Raw genomic sequence first — 13,309 nt, forward strand, 5'->3', positions numbered from 1 at the left:
GACTCGGCTGGTGGCGATCCAACACCTCAGGAGGGACCCCAGGACTACTCTAAGACTGTGAGTACAAAAACCTGTCCCCCCTGAGCCCCCACAGCGCCGCCTGCAGAGGGAATCCCGAGGCTTCCCCTGACCGCGACTCTTTGAAACCTAAGTCCCGACACCTGGGAGAGACCCTGCACCCGCAGCCCCCAGGACCTGAAGGACCGGACTTTCACTGGAGAAGTGACCCCCAGGAGTCCCTCTCCCTTGCCCAAGTGGAGGTTTCCCCGAGGAACCCCCCCCTTGCCTGCCTGCAGCGCTGAAGAGATCCCTAGATCTCCCATTGACTTCCATTACAAACCCGACGCTTGTTTCTACACTGCACCCGGCCGCCCCCGCGCTGCTGAGGGTGAAATTTCTGTGTGGGCTTGTGTCCCCCCCGGTGCCCTACAAAACCCCCCTGGTCTGCCCTCCGAAGACGCGGGTACTTACCTGCAAGCAGACCGGAACCGGGGCACCCCCTTCTCTCCATTCTAGCCTATGTGTTTTTGGGCACCACTTTGAACTCTGCACCTGACCGGCCCTGAGCTGCTGGTGTGGTGACTTTGGGGTTGCTCTGAACCCCCAACGGTGGGCTACCTTGGACCAAGAACTAAGCCCTGTAAGTGTCTTACTTACCTGGTTAACCTAACAAATACTTACCTCCCCTAGGAACTGTGAAAATTGCACTGTGTCCACTTTTAAAACAGCTATTTGTCAATAACTTGAAAAGTATACATGCAATTTTGATGATTTGAAGTTCTTAAAGTACTTACCTGCAATACCTTTCGAATGAGATATTACATGTAGAATTTGAACCTGTGGTTCTTAAAATAAACTAAGAAAAGATATTTTTTTCTATACAAAAACCTATTGGCTGGATTTGTCTCTGAGTGTGTGTACCTCATTTATTGTCTATGTGTATGTACAACAAATGCTTAACACTACTCCTTGGATAAGCCTACTGCTCGACCACACTACCACAAAATAGAGCATTAGTATTATCTATTTTTACCACTATTTTACCTCTAAGGGGAACCCTTGGACTCTGTGCATGCTATTCCTTACTTTGAAATAGCACATACAGAGCCAACTTCCTACATTGGTGGATCAGCGGTGGGGTACAAGACTTTGCATTTGCTGGACTACTCAGCCAATACCTGATCACACGACAAATTCCAAAATTGTCATTAGAAATTCATTTTTGCAATTTGAAATTTTTCTAAATTCTTAAAAGTCCTGCTAGGGCCTTGTGTGTTAAGTCCCTGTTTAGCATTGTCTTTTAGAGTTTAAAAGTTTGTTAAAGGTTTGAAATTAGATTCTAGAAACAGTTTTAGATTCTTTAAAAAGTCTTCCAACTTTTAGCAAAATAATGTCTGATACAGAGATGAATGTGGTGGAACTCGACACCACACCTTACCTCCATCTTAAGATGAGGGAGCTAAGGTCTCTCTGTAATATAAAGAAAATAACCATTGGCTCCAGACCTACCAAAATTCAGCTCCAGGAGCTGTTGGCAGAGTTTGAAAAAGCCAACCCCTCTGAGGATGACTTCACAGAGGAAGAAATTAGTGACTTGGAGGGCAATTCCCCCCTTCCAGTCCTAAATAGGGAGACCAGGGCCTCTCAAGCCCTGTCTCCAAAAATGATAGTCAGAAATGTTGCTTCCCTCACAGGAGGGTCCAGCATTTCTGAAATCACTGAGGATGCTCTCAGTGAGGATGACCCCCTGTTAGCCAGGATGGTCAAAAGATTGGCTTTGGAAAAGCAGCTCCTAGCCATAGAAAGGGAAAGAAAAGAGATGGGCCTAGGTCCCATCAATGGTGGCAGCAACTTAAATAGGGTCAGAGATTCTCCTGACATCCTAAAAATCCCCAAAGGGATTGTAACAAAATATGAAGATGGTGATGACATCACCAAATGGTTCACAGCTTTTGAGAGGGCTTGTGTAACCAGAAAAGTGAACAGATCTCACTGGGGTGCTCTCCTTTGGGATATGTTCACTGGAAAGTGTAGGGATAGACTCCTCACACTCTCTGGAAAAGATGCAGAATCTTATGACCTCATGAAGGGTACCCTGATTGAGGGCTTTGGATTCTCCACTGAGGAGTATAGAATTAGGTTCAGGGGGGCTCAAAAATCCTCGAGCCAGACCTGGGTTGATTTTGTAGACTACTCAGTAAAAACACTAGATGGTTGGTTAACTGGAAATGAAGTGTGTGACTATGTTGGGCTTTATAATTTGTTTATGAAAGAACACATTTTAAGTAACTGCTTCAATGAAAAGTTGCATCAGTATCTGGTAGACCTAGGTCCAATTTCTCCCCAAGAATTGGGAAAGAAGGCAGACCACTGGGTCAAGACTAGGGTAACCAAAACTTCCACTGGGGGTGACCAAAAGAAAGGGGTTACAAAAACTCCCCAGGAGAAAGTGGGTAACACTAGAAACCAAGAAAAAGAGTCCTCTGTAGGCCCCCAAAAACCAGAACAGGTGGGTGGGCCCCAGGACACAACCCAAAACAAAGGTGGGTACCAGGGTAAGAACTGGGATGCCACTAAGGCATGGTGCCACAACTGTAAACAGTCTGGGCACCACACCAAGGACACTTCTTGTCCCAAAAACAAACCCCAGAACAAAATTCCTGGGGTAACCAGTGTAGCCATGGGAGATGACTCCTCAGATGAGGAGGTCTTCCTAGCCTTCAACTGGAAACAGGGCCCAACAGGTGAGTTGGAGATTCCAGAGGGAAGCAGACACTTCCACCACCTACTGGTGAATGGAATCCCAACCACTGCCCTGAGAGACACTTGTGCCAGTCACACTATTGTGCATGACAGGCTGGTGCTCTCAAACCAGTACATCCCAGGTGAGACTGCCAGGGTAAGAGTTAGCCTAGACAGGGTCACTAAGAGGCCTGTGGCTTTAGTGCCCATAGAAGTGGGTGGCACTCTTAGCTGGAGAAGGGTAGTAGTCAGTACAGACCTCCCCCTTGATTGTCTCCTTGGAAATTACTACCCAGAGGTTAGTCAGAGCTCAAGAGAGGAACTGGTCCAGTGCCAGTCCTCTCCCAAGGATTCTGGAAGTCCTGCCTCTGCAGTAAATGCAAGCAGGCCCCAGAAGAAGAAGAAAAGAAAACAGAGTAGGAAGGGTGGACAACCTTTAGCCAAGGTTACAGCAAGCCAAGGAGATTCTGCTCCAGTAGGGGAGAACTCCAAAAATGGCCCTGATAAAGTCCAACCTGACCCACAAGAAGTCCTGGCTAGTCAGGCAACTGTTAAACCTGAGTGGGTGGCTCCTCAGCTAACAGAAGAAAGAGTGGAAGAAGGGTGTTTACTACAAGATGTGGTAACCCCCCACTCCAATACAGCAGACAGGCAACCTGAACCCAAAGAAGCCTGTAACTTAGCCCCTTCCCTTTTAGGTGAAGAGCTAAAGGTGTGGTTCTGGGCACTGACAGCTGTCAGTGGCCTCTGCTGGGTGTTAGCCTTTGTGGCTGCACTATCCTTGGCATGGTGGTCAGACCCCATGCCAAATAGCAAGTTAGGCCCCCTGACCCTGTTGGTCATGGTGGGGTTACTCCAGCTCTGGGTAACCTCTTTGGGTAAGCTAGGGATGACCCTGGCTAAGATAAGATTAGCAGAGGTGGATACCTCTAAACCCAAAATAAAAAGAATGGGTGGAGACATTGAAGAAGCAGACAAGAGGCAATTCAGACTAGGTCCTATCACTGTGGAAGTGGGTCAGTTCCCCAAAGGGAATGACCTGAACAGAAGGATGTAAGGCAGAGTAGGCCCTGCAACTAACCAGCCTATTTCTCCTACTCTTCCTCGCCTGACAGACTAGGAAGACTCTCCCAGCTTGGGCTGAGTCTCCTGGCCTGTGGGCTGGGGGGGGCTTGTGTAAAGAAATGGCTCCCTGTTGCAGTTACCCCCCACTTTTTGCCTGATACTGATGCTGACTTGACTGAGAAGTGTGCTGGGACCCTGCTAACCAGGCCCCAGCACCAGTGTTCCTTCACCTAAAATGTACCATTGTATCCACAATTGGCACACCCTGGCATTCAGATAAGTCCCTTGTAACTGGTACTTCTAGTACCAAGGGCCCTGATGCCAAGGAAGGTCTCTAAGGGCTGCAGCATGTCTTATGCCACCCTAGAGACCCCTCACTCAGCACAGACACACTGCTTACAAGCCTGTGTGTGCTAGTGAGAACAAAATGAGTAAGTCGACATGGCACTCCCCTCAGGGTGCCATGCCAGCCTCTCACTGCCTATGCAGTATAGGTAAGACAACCCTCTAGCAGGCCTTACAGCCCTAAGGCAGGGTGCACTATACCATAGGTGAGGGTACCAGTGCATGAGCACTGTGCCCCTACAGTGTCTAAACAAAACCTTAGACATTGTAAGTGCAGGGTAGCCATAAGAGTATATGGTCTGGGAGTCTGTTTTACACGAACTCCACAGCACCATAATGGCTACACTGAAAACTGGGAAGTTTGGTATCAAACTTCTCAGCACAATAAATGCACACTGATGCCAGTGTACATTTTAGTGTAAAATACACCACAGAGGGCACCTTAGAGGTGCCCCCTGAAACTTAACCAACTAGCTGTGTAGGCTGACTGGTTCCAGCAGCCTGCCACACTAGAGACATGTTGCTGGCCCCATGGGGAGAGTGCCTTTGTCACTCTGAGGCCAGTAACAAAGCCTGCACTGGGTGGAGATGCTAACACCTCCCCCAGGCAGGAGCTGTGACACCTGGCGGTGAGCCTCAAAGGCTCACCCCTTTGTCACAGCCCAGCAGGGCACTCCAGCTTAGTGGAGTTGCCCGCCCCCTCCGGCCACGGCCCCCACTTTTGGCGGCAAGGCTGGAGGGAACAAAGAAAGCAACAAGGAGGAGTCACTGGCCAGTCAGGACAGCCCCTAAGGTGTCCTGAGCTGAAGTGACTCTAACTTTTAGAAATCCTCCATCTTGCAGATGGAGGATTCCCCCAATAGGGTTAGGATTGTGACCCCCTCCCCTTGGGAGGAGGCACAAAGAGGGTGTACCCACCCTCAGGGCTAGTAGCCATTGGCTACTAACCCCCCAGACCTAAACACGCCCTTAAATTTAGTATTTAAGGGCTACCCTGAACCCTAGAAAATTAGATTCCTGCAACTACAAGAAGAAGGACTGCCTAGCTGAAAACCCCCTGCAGAGGAAGACCAGAAGACGACAACTGCCTTGGCTCCAGAAACTCACCGGCCTGTCTCCTGCCTTCCAAAGATCCTGCTCCAGCGACGCCTCCCAAAGGGACCAGCGACCTCGACATCCTCTGAGGACTGCCCCTGCTTCGAAAAGACAAGAAACTCCCGAGGACAGCGGACCTGCTCCAAGAAAAGCTGCAACTTTGTTTCCAGCAGCTTTAAAAAACCCTGCAAGCTCCCCGCAAGAAGCGTGAGACTTGCAATACTGCACCCGGCGACCCCGACTCGGCTGGTGGCGATCCAACACCTCAGGAGGGACCCCAGGACTACTCTAAGACTGTGAGTACAAAAACCTGTCCCCCCTGAGCCCCCACAGCGCCGCCTGCAGAGGGAATCCCGAGGCTTCCCCTGACCGCGACTCTTTGAAACCTAAGTCCCGACACCTGGGAGAGACCCTGCACCCGCAGCCCCCAGGACCTGAAGGACCGGACTTTCACTGGAGAAGTGACCCCCAGGAGTCCCTCTCCCTTGCCCAAGTGGAGGTTTCCCCGAGGAACCCCCCCCTTGCCTGCCTGCAGCGCTGAAGAGATCCCTAGATCTCCCATTGACTTCCATTACAAACCCGACGCTTGTTTCTACACTGCACCCGGCCGCCCCCGCGCTGCTGAGGGTGAAATTTCTGTGTGGGCTTGTGTCCCCCCCGGTGCCCTACAAAACCCCCCTGGTCTGCCCTCCGAAGACGCGGGTACTTACCTGCAAGCAGACCGGAACCAGGGCACCCCCTTCTCTCCATTCTAGCCTATGTGTTTTTGGGCACCACTTTGAACTCTGCACCTGACCGGCCCTGAGCTGCTGGTGTGGTGACTTTGGGGTTGCTCTGAACCCCCAACGGTGGGCTACCTTGGACCAAGAACTAAGCCCTGTAAGTGTCTTACTTACCTGGTTAACCTAACAAATACTTACCTCCCCTAGGAACTGTGAAAATTGCACTGTGTCCACTTTTAAAACAGCTATTTGTGAATAACTTGAAAAGTATACATGCAATTTTGATGATTTGAAGTTCTTAAAGTACTTACCTGCAATACCTTTCGAATGAGATATTACATGTAGAATTTGAACCTGTGGTTCTTAAAATAAACTAAGAAAAGATATTTTTTCTATACAAAAACCTATTGGCTGGATTTGTCTCTGAGTGTGTGTACCTCATTTATTGTCTATGTGTATGTACAACAAATGCTTAACACTACTCCTTGGATAAGCCTACTGCTCGACCACACTACCACAAAATAGAGCATTAGTATTATCTATTTTTACCACTATTTTACCTCTAAGGGGAACCCTTGGACTCTGTGCATGCTATTCCTTACTTTGAAATAGCACATACAGAGCCAACTTCCTACACCTGGTCTGTGGACATGCCATCAAATGAATAATTCCTGCCTTGCAAGTGTGCAGGCACAGAGATGACTGGATTTCCTTGAGTGCTCTTTGAACTTTGATCAGACTACTTTTAAACTTTAACTGAAGGAATTTGTTTACTCATCACAACTAATGTTTAAGGATCCATATGGACGTCTGTCTGAGGATACCACAACATTACTTTAATGACTAAACAACACAGCACCATTCCAGTTCTGAGCTTTGGGAGCAAATTACATAGAGCACTATGCTGTAGCGCAAAGACCAACTCCTGGAAGCGACAACCACCCTGAGTTGGTGGATCACCCACTATCCCAGGAAGGAGACAATTTTTCCAGTTATGGTCCACTGGAGCACCTAAGACCCCCAAGGAGACACCCAACACTCAAATCTTGCCATGTCAGGACACTAAAAAAACACACACTGTCCCAGGCACAGTTTGGAAGATTACCTTACAGCGACCACTTCAACAACTGTCTATCTGAGCACAAAATAAGTACACCAGGAAAGACCAAGGCTGGAGTGCTCAACTTTTTAAGTAGATGTTAACTGACATCAAGGCTGGATGTGTGAATGCCACAAGCATATAGATTCGAAATTCTCAAACCAGCAGTCAGGTTACTAGACTCTCCCTCACCTCAGAAGCACTTTCTGGAGCAGAGCAGAAACTCAAAGCAAACAAGTATGACAAGGATAACATTTACATTCACTTTTGTAAAATGAGTTAACCAATAGGGCATTAGTTACCACTCAAAATCTTGGAGGGCCTATAGGAGGTAGCTAAAGCCTAGTTCTTTGAAAAAGCCAGGTCATGCACCTGGACAGAACAAGCTTGGCTCGTAGGGTCCCAATATAACAATCTAGGCCCCCGATATAACTCTTCCATCCCCCAAACAGCAAGCATGTCACTTGCCTCTCCAAAACAGGAAGCTTGACCTAGTTCCCATAACACAGCTGGAGTAGTACAACTCTAACTTTTACTCACAGTGACAGCCGCAGCAGTGGGGCCCAGAACAAATGGTCATCCAAACCACAGATTAGGGTTCCAGACAACGACGTCCAGCACAGCTCCGTGGCAAAGCGCTCCTTGGGGGAGGATTCCTCCTGTACACCAAGAAAGCGATGTCCTGTTGAAAAAAACATCACATTGTTTAATTCATTATACCTCTGATGAAATAATTCCAGCACAACACACACAAACACTTCTATGAGTGCAAACATGCCATGTCACGCAATAAAAATTAAGAGCTCAAGAACACACACATGGCAGCAGAGCTCTAAATAAAAGTAATGTACGAAGAACAATTAAAAGTTTTACCCCGTTTTGGATAGCTCACAAATGCATCACTCAATGACATTTTCTGGAATTTAAACTGTTTTGTAGCAATTACAGCTGCTCATTGAAAACGTGGAATTGTTGGCCACCAGGATGCTAACAGGCCCCCCTTTTTGGGAGTGTTCCGGAAAGCCATAGAAGGCAGGCTGCTACCCCTTACCTCTTAGGGCTGCCAACATCATAGTTATTCCCCCTCATTTGTTATCGATGTTGAGTGTTGTGGGTTGCGCTAGATCCTCGAGCGGGATGGACTGAGGAAGAGAATTAGGGTCCAAGGCTACATAACTCATTGAAGTCATCCCCAGTACTCCAAACTGCCAGTAGTGGGTTTCGGAGGCTTTTAAGTGGCAACCATGCGATTCGAACCCCATGCCTATTCAGTCCCAGGACTTTTTATTCAAATTGCAAACATTAGAACAATGTTTGTTGAATGTGATGACAGCTTGTTGGTAAGCAGGTGGGCTCGGCTGCCCTGGTGGCAAAGTGCTGTCCCTCACCAATGGTCAGTTTTGGGAGGTTTGGTGGTCTTGCCGCTTGGTGGACACTGAACAATTTTTAAGGGAGCTATTCTGCATTTGGTGAGGACAGTGGACCACACGGGTGATGAAGTGGCTGCCACACACAACAATATGTCACAAGCAGGGGCAGTGACCTAGCGGGTAATACCGCCCTCAAAGGAGGGGTCCACATGATGGTCTTGAAAACACACATGCCCCAGGAAGAATGTCGCCCTGGGGCATATACTTGGGTTCAATATCACAAAACTGAAAATTTGAAATTTGGGTTGATAAGTGCCAGTACAGTTTGTGTGATCTGACAGCACACACTCATGTAGAATGCATTCTAATCCTTCACTCAAAGATAAATCTTTCACTCAGACACCCGAGTGGAACCACTACACAACAAACCACTTTTGTTCCATTTCCATAGTTCCAAAAATCCGTAATTAGGTCACACCTCTGAAATAAGCCCGCCTACTGCCAAGAAAGATGCTTTTTATGTAAATCATGAAGAAATGTCAAAGACAGACGGAGGTTTATTGCTGCGTGTACCAGTCGCCACACGCCGAGAGTTTTCCCTTCACTTTTACCCCTTACAAAAGCCATTTCCCTCTATTTCCCTCCCTCGAAGCCCCCTCGGTTGCTTTTTCACCCCGTGGTACCCCGAGCCCGGAAACGCACTGCTCGATGGCAGCGCCACCTCTCGGTGCTGGACTCCTGTGGATCAGAAGTGGCGCTCTCTTTGCCCTTCAGTGGGGGTTGCACCTACGGTGGATGCTGGGTGGCACTGCCCGATTGGTGGCAATTTATCAAGTATTAAAGGTGCAGCTTATTTTGATGGCACTAACTTGAACCCCATTTAAAATCGATGCAACTCGCCCATTGCATGCCTTTGTTCATCCACCGAGGAGTATTTAAAATGCCTATCTGGCATACATGTAATACCTGCTGGAGGTATGTATAGTTGTCCCTCCAGAAGCTCCTCGATAGCACAGTCCCTTCTGCATGACCCCATCCTGTGTCTGAGTGCAGGCAGTAAGCCACACATCTTGCCACAAAGCCTGATCCCTTCAAATCTGCCTGGGAAGAGAGTTAAAAGAAGACTTCCTGCTTTGCGAGCCCCATTATAACGTTAAACAATGACGCTTCCTGTTTGGGAGCGGAACCAGTGTGTTTGCAAAGTATCCCCGTGAAAGCACACACACCAGGAGCACCCTACAACCTTCCCGAGGCCATGGAACTCCTAACCAACAGGACTATGCCGTAACGTGGAAGTGACCAGCAGATCGGTTACACCACTTACACGTAGTGGTATTCCCCAATTGGTGCACCCAACCTGGTGGACACACACTCACTGCCTCAATGGACACATGGAACCTCCCCTCCTCCGTACGATGGTCCTGACAGACCCCAGAGCAAGGTCAAGGTCCACATCCTCTCAGGATGCACAGGCCTCTGCGTGTGGTATGGTGTGTGGCATGGTGTGGTCTCTGATAGAGCACTCAAATGTCATTTGGTTTCTCTGTGGCTTCAGTATTCTTCTTACAGCATTCTAAATGTTAAGCTAATATCACCCGTGACACACCATGATAAGTGCACCAGTTTGAAATACAGTAGAAAGTGTGCCATCAAGCATCTGTGCAATCTCATGTCTGGGAAGTTCAATGTCCTAAGCATAGTTGGTTTATCTAATGTAGTGGTTCATATGCTTTGGCGGACCACAGTAAAACAAAACGAAAAGCCTGGGACCTTCGTACAATTACTACGATTTGAACTTCAATAACAGTACACAAACAATTACACAAACACGTTCACATTGTATGAACTCAGCACATTTGCTTTCCTCTGGAACTGCGAGTTGGAATATGATCACACACAAGACCTACGTCGAATTCACAAATCAAGAGATAATTATATGAAATCAAAACTCTCAGCAGAAGTGGTGGGATGGAAGTAGTAACAGGATTGACTTTGGTCTTGGACAGACACAGGACACACAATCAAGCTAGGTATGGACAAAGCTGGAAGCCATTAAGGGTCTTTGTGTCAAAGAAGACCAGGTGCTAATTATGCCAGAGTACATATTGGGGAGTGGTATTCTGCCTGAGGAAGTTACTCAGTTCTGCTGGAAAGTGCAGGAATGCCCCCTTTCCAATACAACTAATGTAGGTGCATGAAGTCTGTAAGTGCCTACCCATGTAAGTGAATGGGAGAATATGCAGCCTTTTAGGCACTCTACCGGTGCATACATGCATAGATCACCGAGCGCTTAGAACACTGGCTCACTAGGTGCAGATGTGTGTGATCTAGAAACTCATCAGCAGTTGAAAAGAGTGTTTAATCAGAAGCTGATGGCTAGTTCTGGTCTGCACATGTTTGGATCAGAAGAGTGACTGAGCATTCAAACATGTTACCTTCTGACTAAAAACATTTTTAAAATGCTTAGGATTATTTTTCTTAAACCTATCTTACTGGCTGTATAGTAGTATGTATAACAAATACTTTGGGGAGGCAATACAGTAGACTTCAAGTATTATTGTTCCTTTAATAACTATTCTCCTCAAAGGAGGAACCACATTTATTCAGTTATTCAACTCAAAATGGTAACTGGTTACTGAGAGTAATAAGGCTTTAAGGTCACAGGGGTCAATGACACTCTCAATAAGACATGGAGGACCATATGTTAAGAACCGCTGATCTAATGCTTTAAATGCAGCCTCCCAGCGCCATGCTGTACAAAACAAAAAATAAAGTCTATATGTTATCACACAGACAACTCAAACTGCTTCCCTACTGTAAAGCGTGCATTTGTATCTTATTCCACTTAATAGACCATTATGTTAAATCATTATCCCTTAAGTGTCAAGAGATGGATATAGGTTGCCGTTAGATATATATATGTAACTCCAGCATCGTTAAGACTTCAGTTATCTACATGTTTAGGAGCCCCTTGGAGGTTATCAGCAAACAAGCAACCGAATATATAGCTGTGCAGGGCCTACCTCTACAGGAGTTCCTCATCCACACCTTCTGAAACGGGGAGCTGGACCCCACAGAGTATTACACCCTGAGCATTATAAGAGAAAGGTAGGATTCTCCAGGTTAGTCTCGCACACAGTACCCGGGTTCCTGCTGCATCTCTAGCAATTTTCTTATGATGTTCTATTGAGAGACTGAAGGGTCACATGAATTAGACAACTTCTTACTGTCCTCAACTTTGGAACGATAAAACCCTCCTTGCTATGACAACTACCCATTGTCAACGATCATCTTACTGTCCTCGGTTTAATCGAACAAACCCTCTTGGCTTGGTTAACTACCTATTGTCATTTTTTCTCTCTTTCTTTCTTTTCCTCCTCTTCTCTATTTTTTCTTTCCCTGTTAGTCTTCTCTCTTTCTGTTCCCTTTCTCCCCCTTCTTTGCTGTCCTGCCCTTGCATGGTATTTCCTTTTGCTCTCTGTCCTCCGCTTTTCTTCCCTTGTTCCCCCTCTTTCCGTCTGTCTCCAATTTGATTCTTTCTATTTTTACTCTTCTCTGCAATCCCCCTCTTTTATCTCCTCCAGCCTCCACCTTCCCATTTGTACTTTTCATATTTTCCCTTTGTTTTCTTTCCCCCGTCCCCTTTCTCTGCCTCCTCCCCCCACTCTCTGCCTTTTTTGTTCCCCTTCTGTTCCTTTTGTTTCCTTTTCCCTGGTTTTTCTCCTCTTCCTTCTCCCCCCCTTTCCCCTTTTCTTCCTCTATGTTTCCCACGAGATTTCCCATTGGGAATCACGGTGCGTGCTGCGCATCACGCGGTGCGCTGTTTTTCAACGCTGCACCGCGTCCGCCCATATGGACGCGGCCCCCTTTAACCGCGGGACTCCTTTTCCCAGAGTCCCGCGGCCCAGCGTTGCGCGCTGCGCCCCTCGCGGCGCGTCATCATTAGGCACCCGGTCGCGCCCTACACACAGGATGCGATTGGAGCGCCGGCCTTTTTCACCAAACTAGACGCTCAACGATCGGCGGTGCTAGCCATACCTCACCGGAACCTCCGGTTTCTCAATTAAGACGTTTATCGCACGCCGGCGCTTGCCAGCCCTGCATTCATTGGCTCTGTCTCCACCCACATTACCATAAATACCGGGCCAGCCCTCCACTCGACACCAGAGCGGTCTGGCACCGGCATGTAGGTACTCTCCACGGTAATCCCTTTGGAGTGGTAAGTTTGATCTTCACGGCGATTTGGATCTTTCATTTACCCTGTCCCAAAGACAACCACTCTGGCCACTAGCCCTTCTTTCCCTTCTTTTTCCTTATTCCTCTCTTATTTGTTTACCCTCTCTCTTCATTCCACCTATATCTTTACATCCACCACCCTTCCCCTTTCTCTACCTAGACCTTCTTTTTTCTTTTATTTTCCCCTTTTTTCTTCCCCCCCACCCTTAATCTCCCTTTCTTCCCTACTTCTAAGAGTGTGACTACAAGGGAATACCCCTCCCCCGGCGCTACCCAGACCAGAGACCATCCGCCCCTTATTACGAGGTAAGTCAATAGTGCATGTGTGTTTGAGTGTTTTTTCACCTTTATTTATACATTGTCACTTTACTTTTGCTGTGTTGTGTGCAGTGGTGTGCCACCTCTCACCCTTTATAATCTGTGGTTTATTTATTAGCCATTACAGACCTACCACACCATGAACCACCTGTTCAGGTAGGCTTTTTGTAATTCACTTTTGAGCACCTCACTTATTGTTAGCGCTCCGGGATCCTAGACCCTGACGAATGCCCCTGACCTACCAGCACTTCGAGAGGGCAGAAACATGTTGGTCATACGTATTCCTTTTTAAGAATCTAAGAGACATTATTCTCTAG

General features: G+C 47.5%; 1 protein-coding gene across 1 annotated transcript in view; it reads right to left on the reverse strand.

Annotated features, from left to right (window-relative positions):
* The window catches only part of NUMBL (NUMB like endocytic adaptor protein), a 253,850-nt gene that overhangs the window by 160,538 nt on the left and 80,003 nt on the right, over positions 1 to 13,309 (reverse strand). The window contains exon 2 of the mRNA XM_069208091.1: positions 7,609 to 7,750. The gene's annotated coding sequence lies outside the window, so the exon portion shown is untranslated. The remainder of the gene's footprint in view (positions 1 to 7,608; positions 7,751 to 13,309) is intronic.

This window comes from Pleurodeles waltl, chromosome 9 (genome assembly GCF_031143425.1).
Source record: "Pleurodeles waltl isolate 20211129_DDA chromosome 9, aPleWal1.hap1.20221129, whole genome shotgun sequence".
Taxonomy (NCBI): domain Eukaryota; kingdom Metazoa; phylum Chordata; class Amphibia; order Caudata; family Salamandridae; genus Pleurodeles; species Pleurodeles waltl.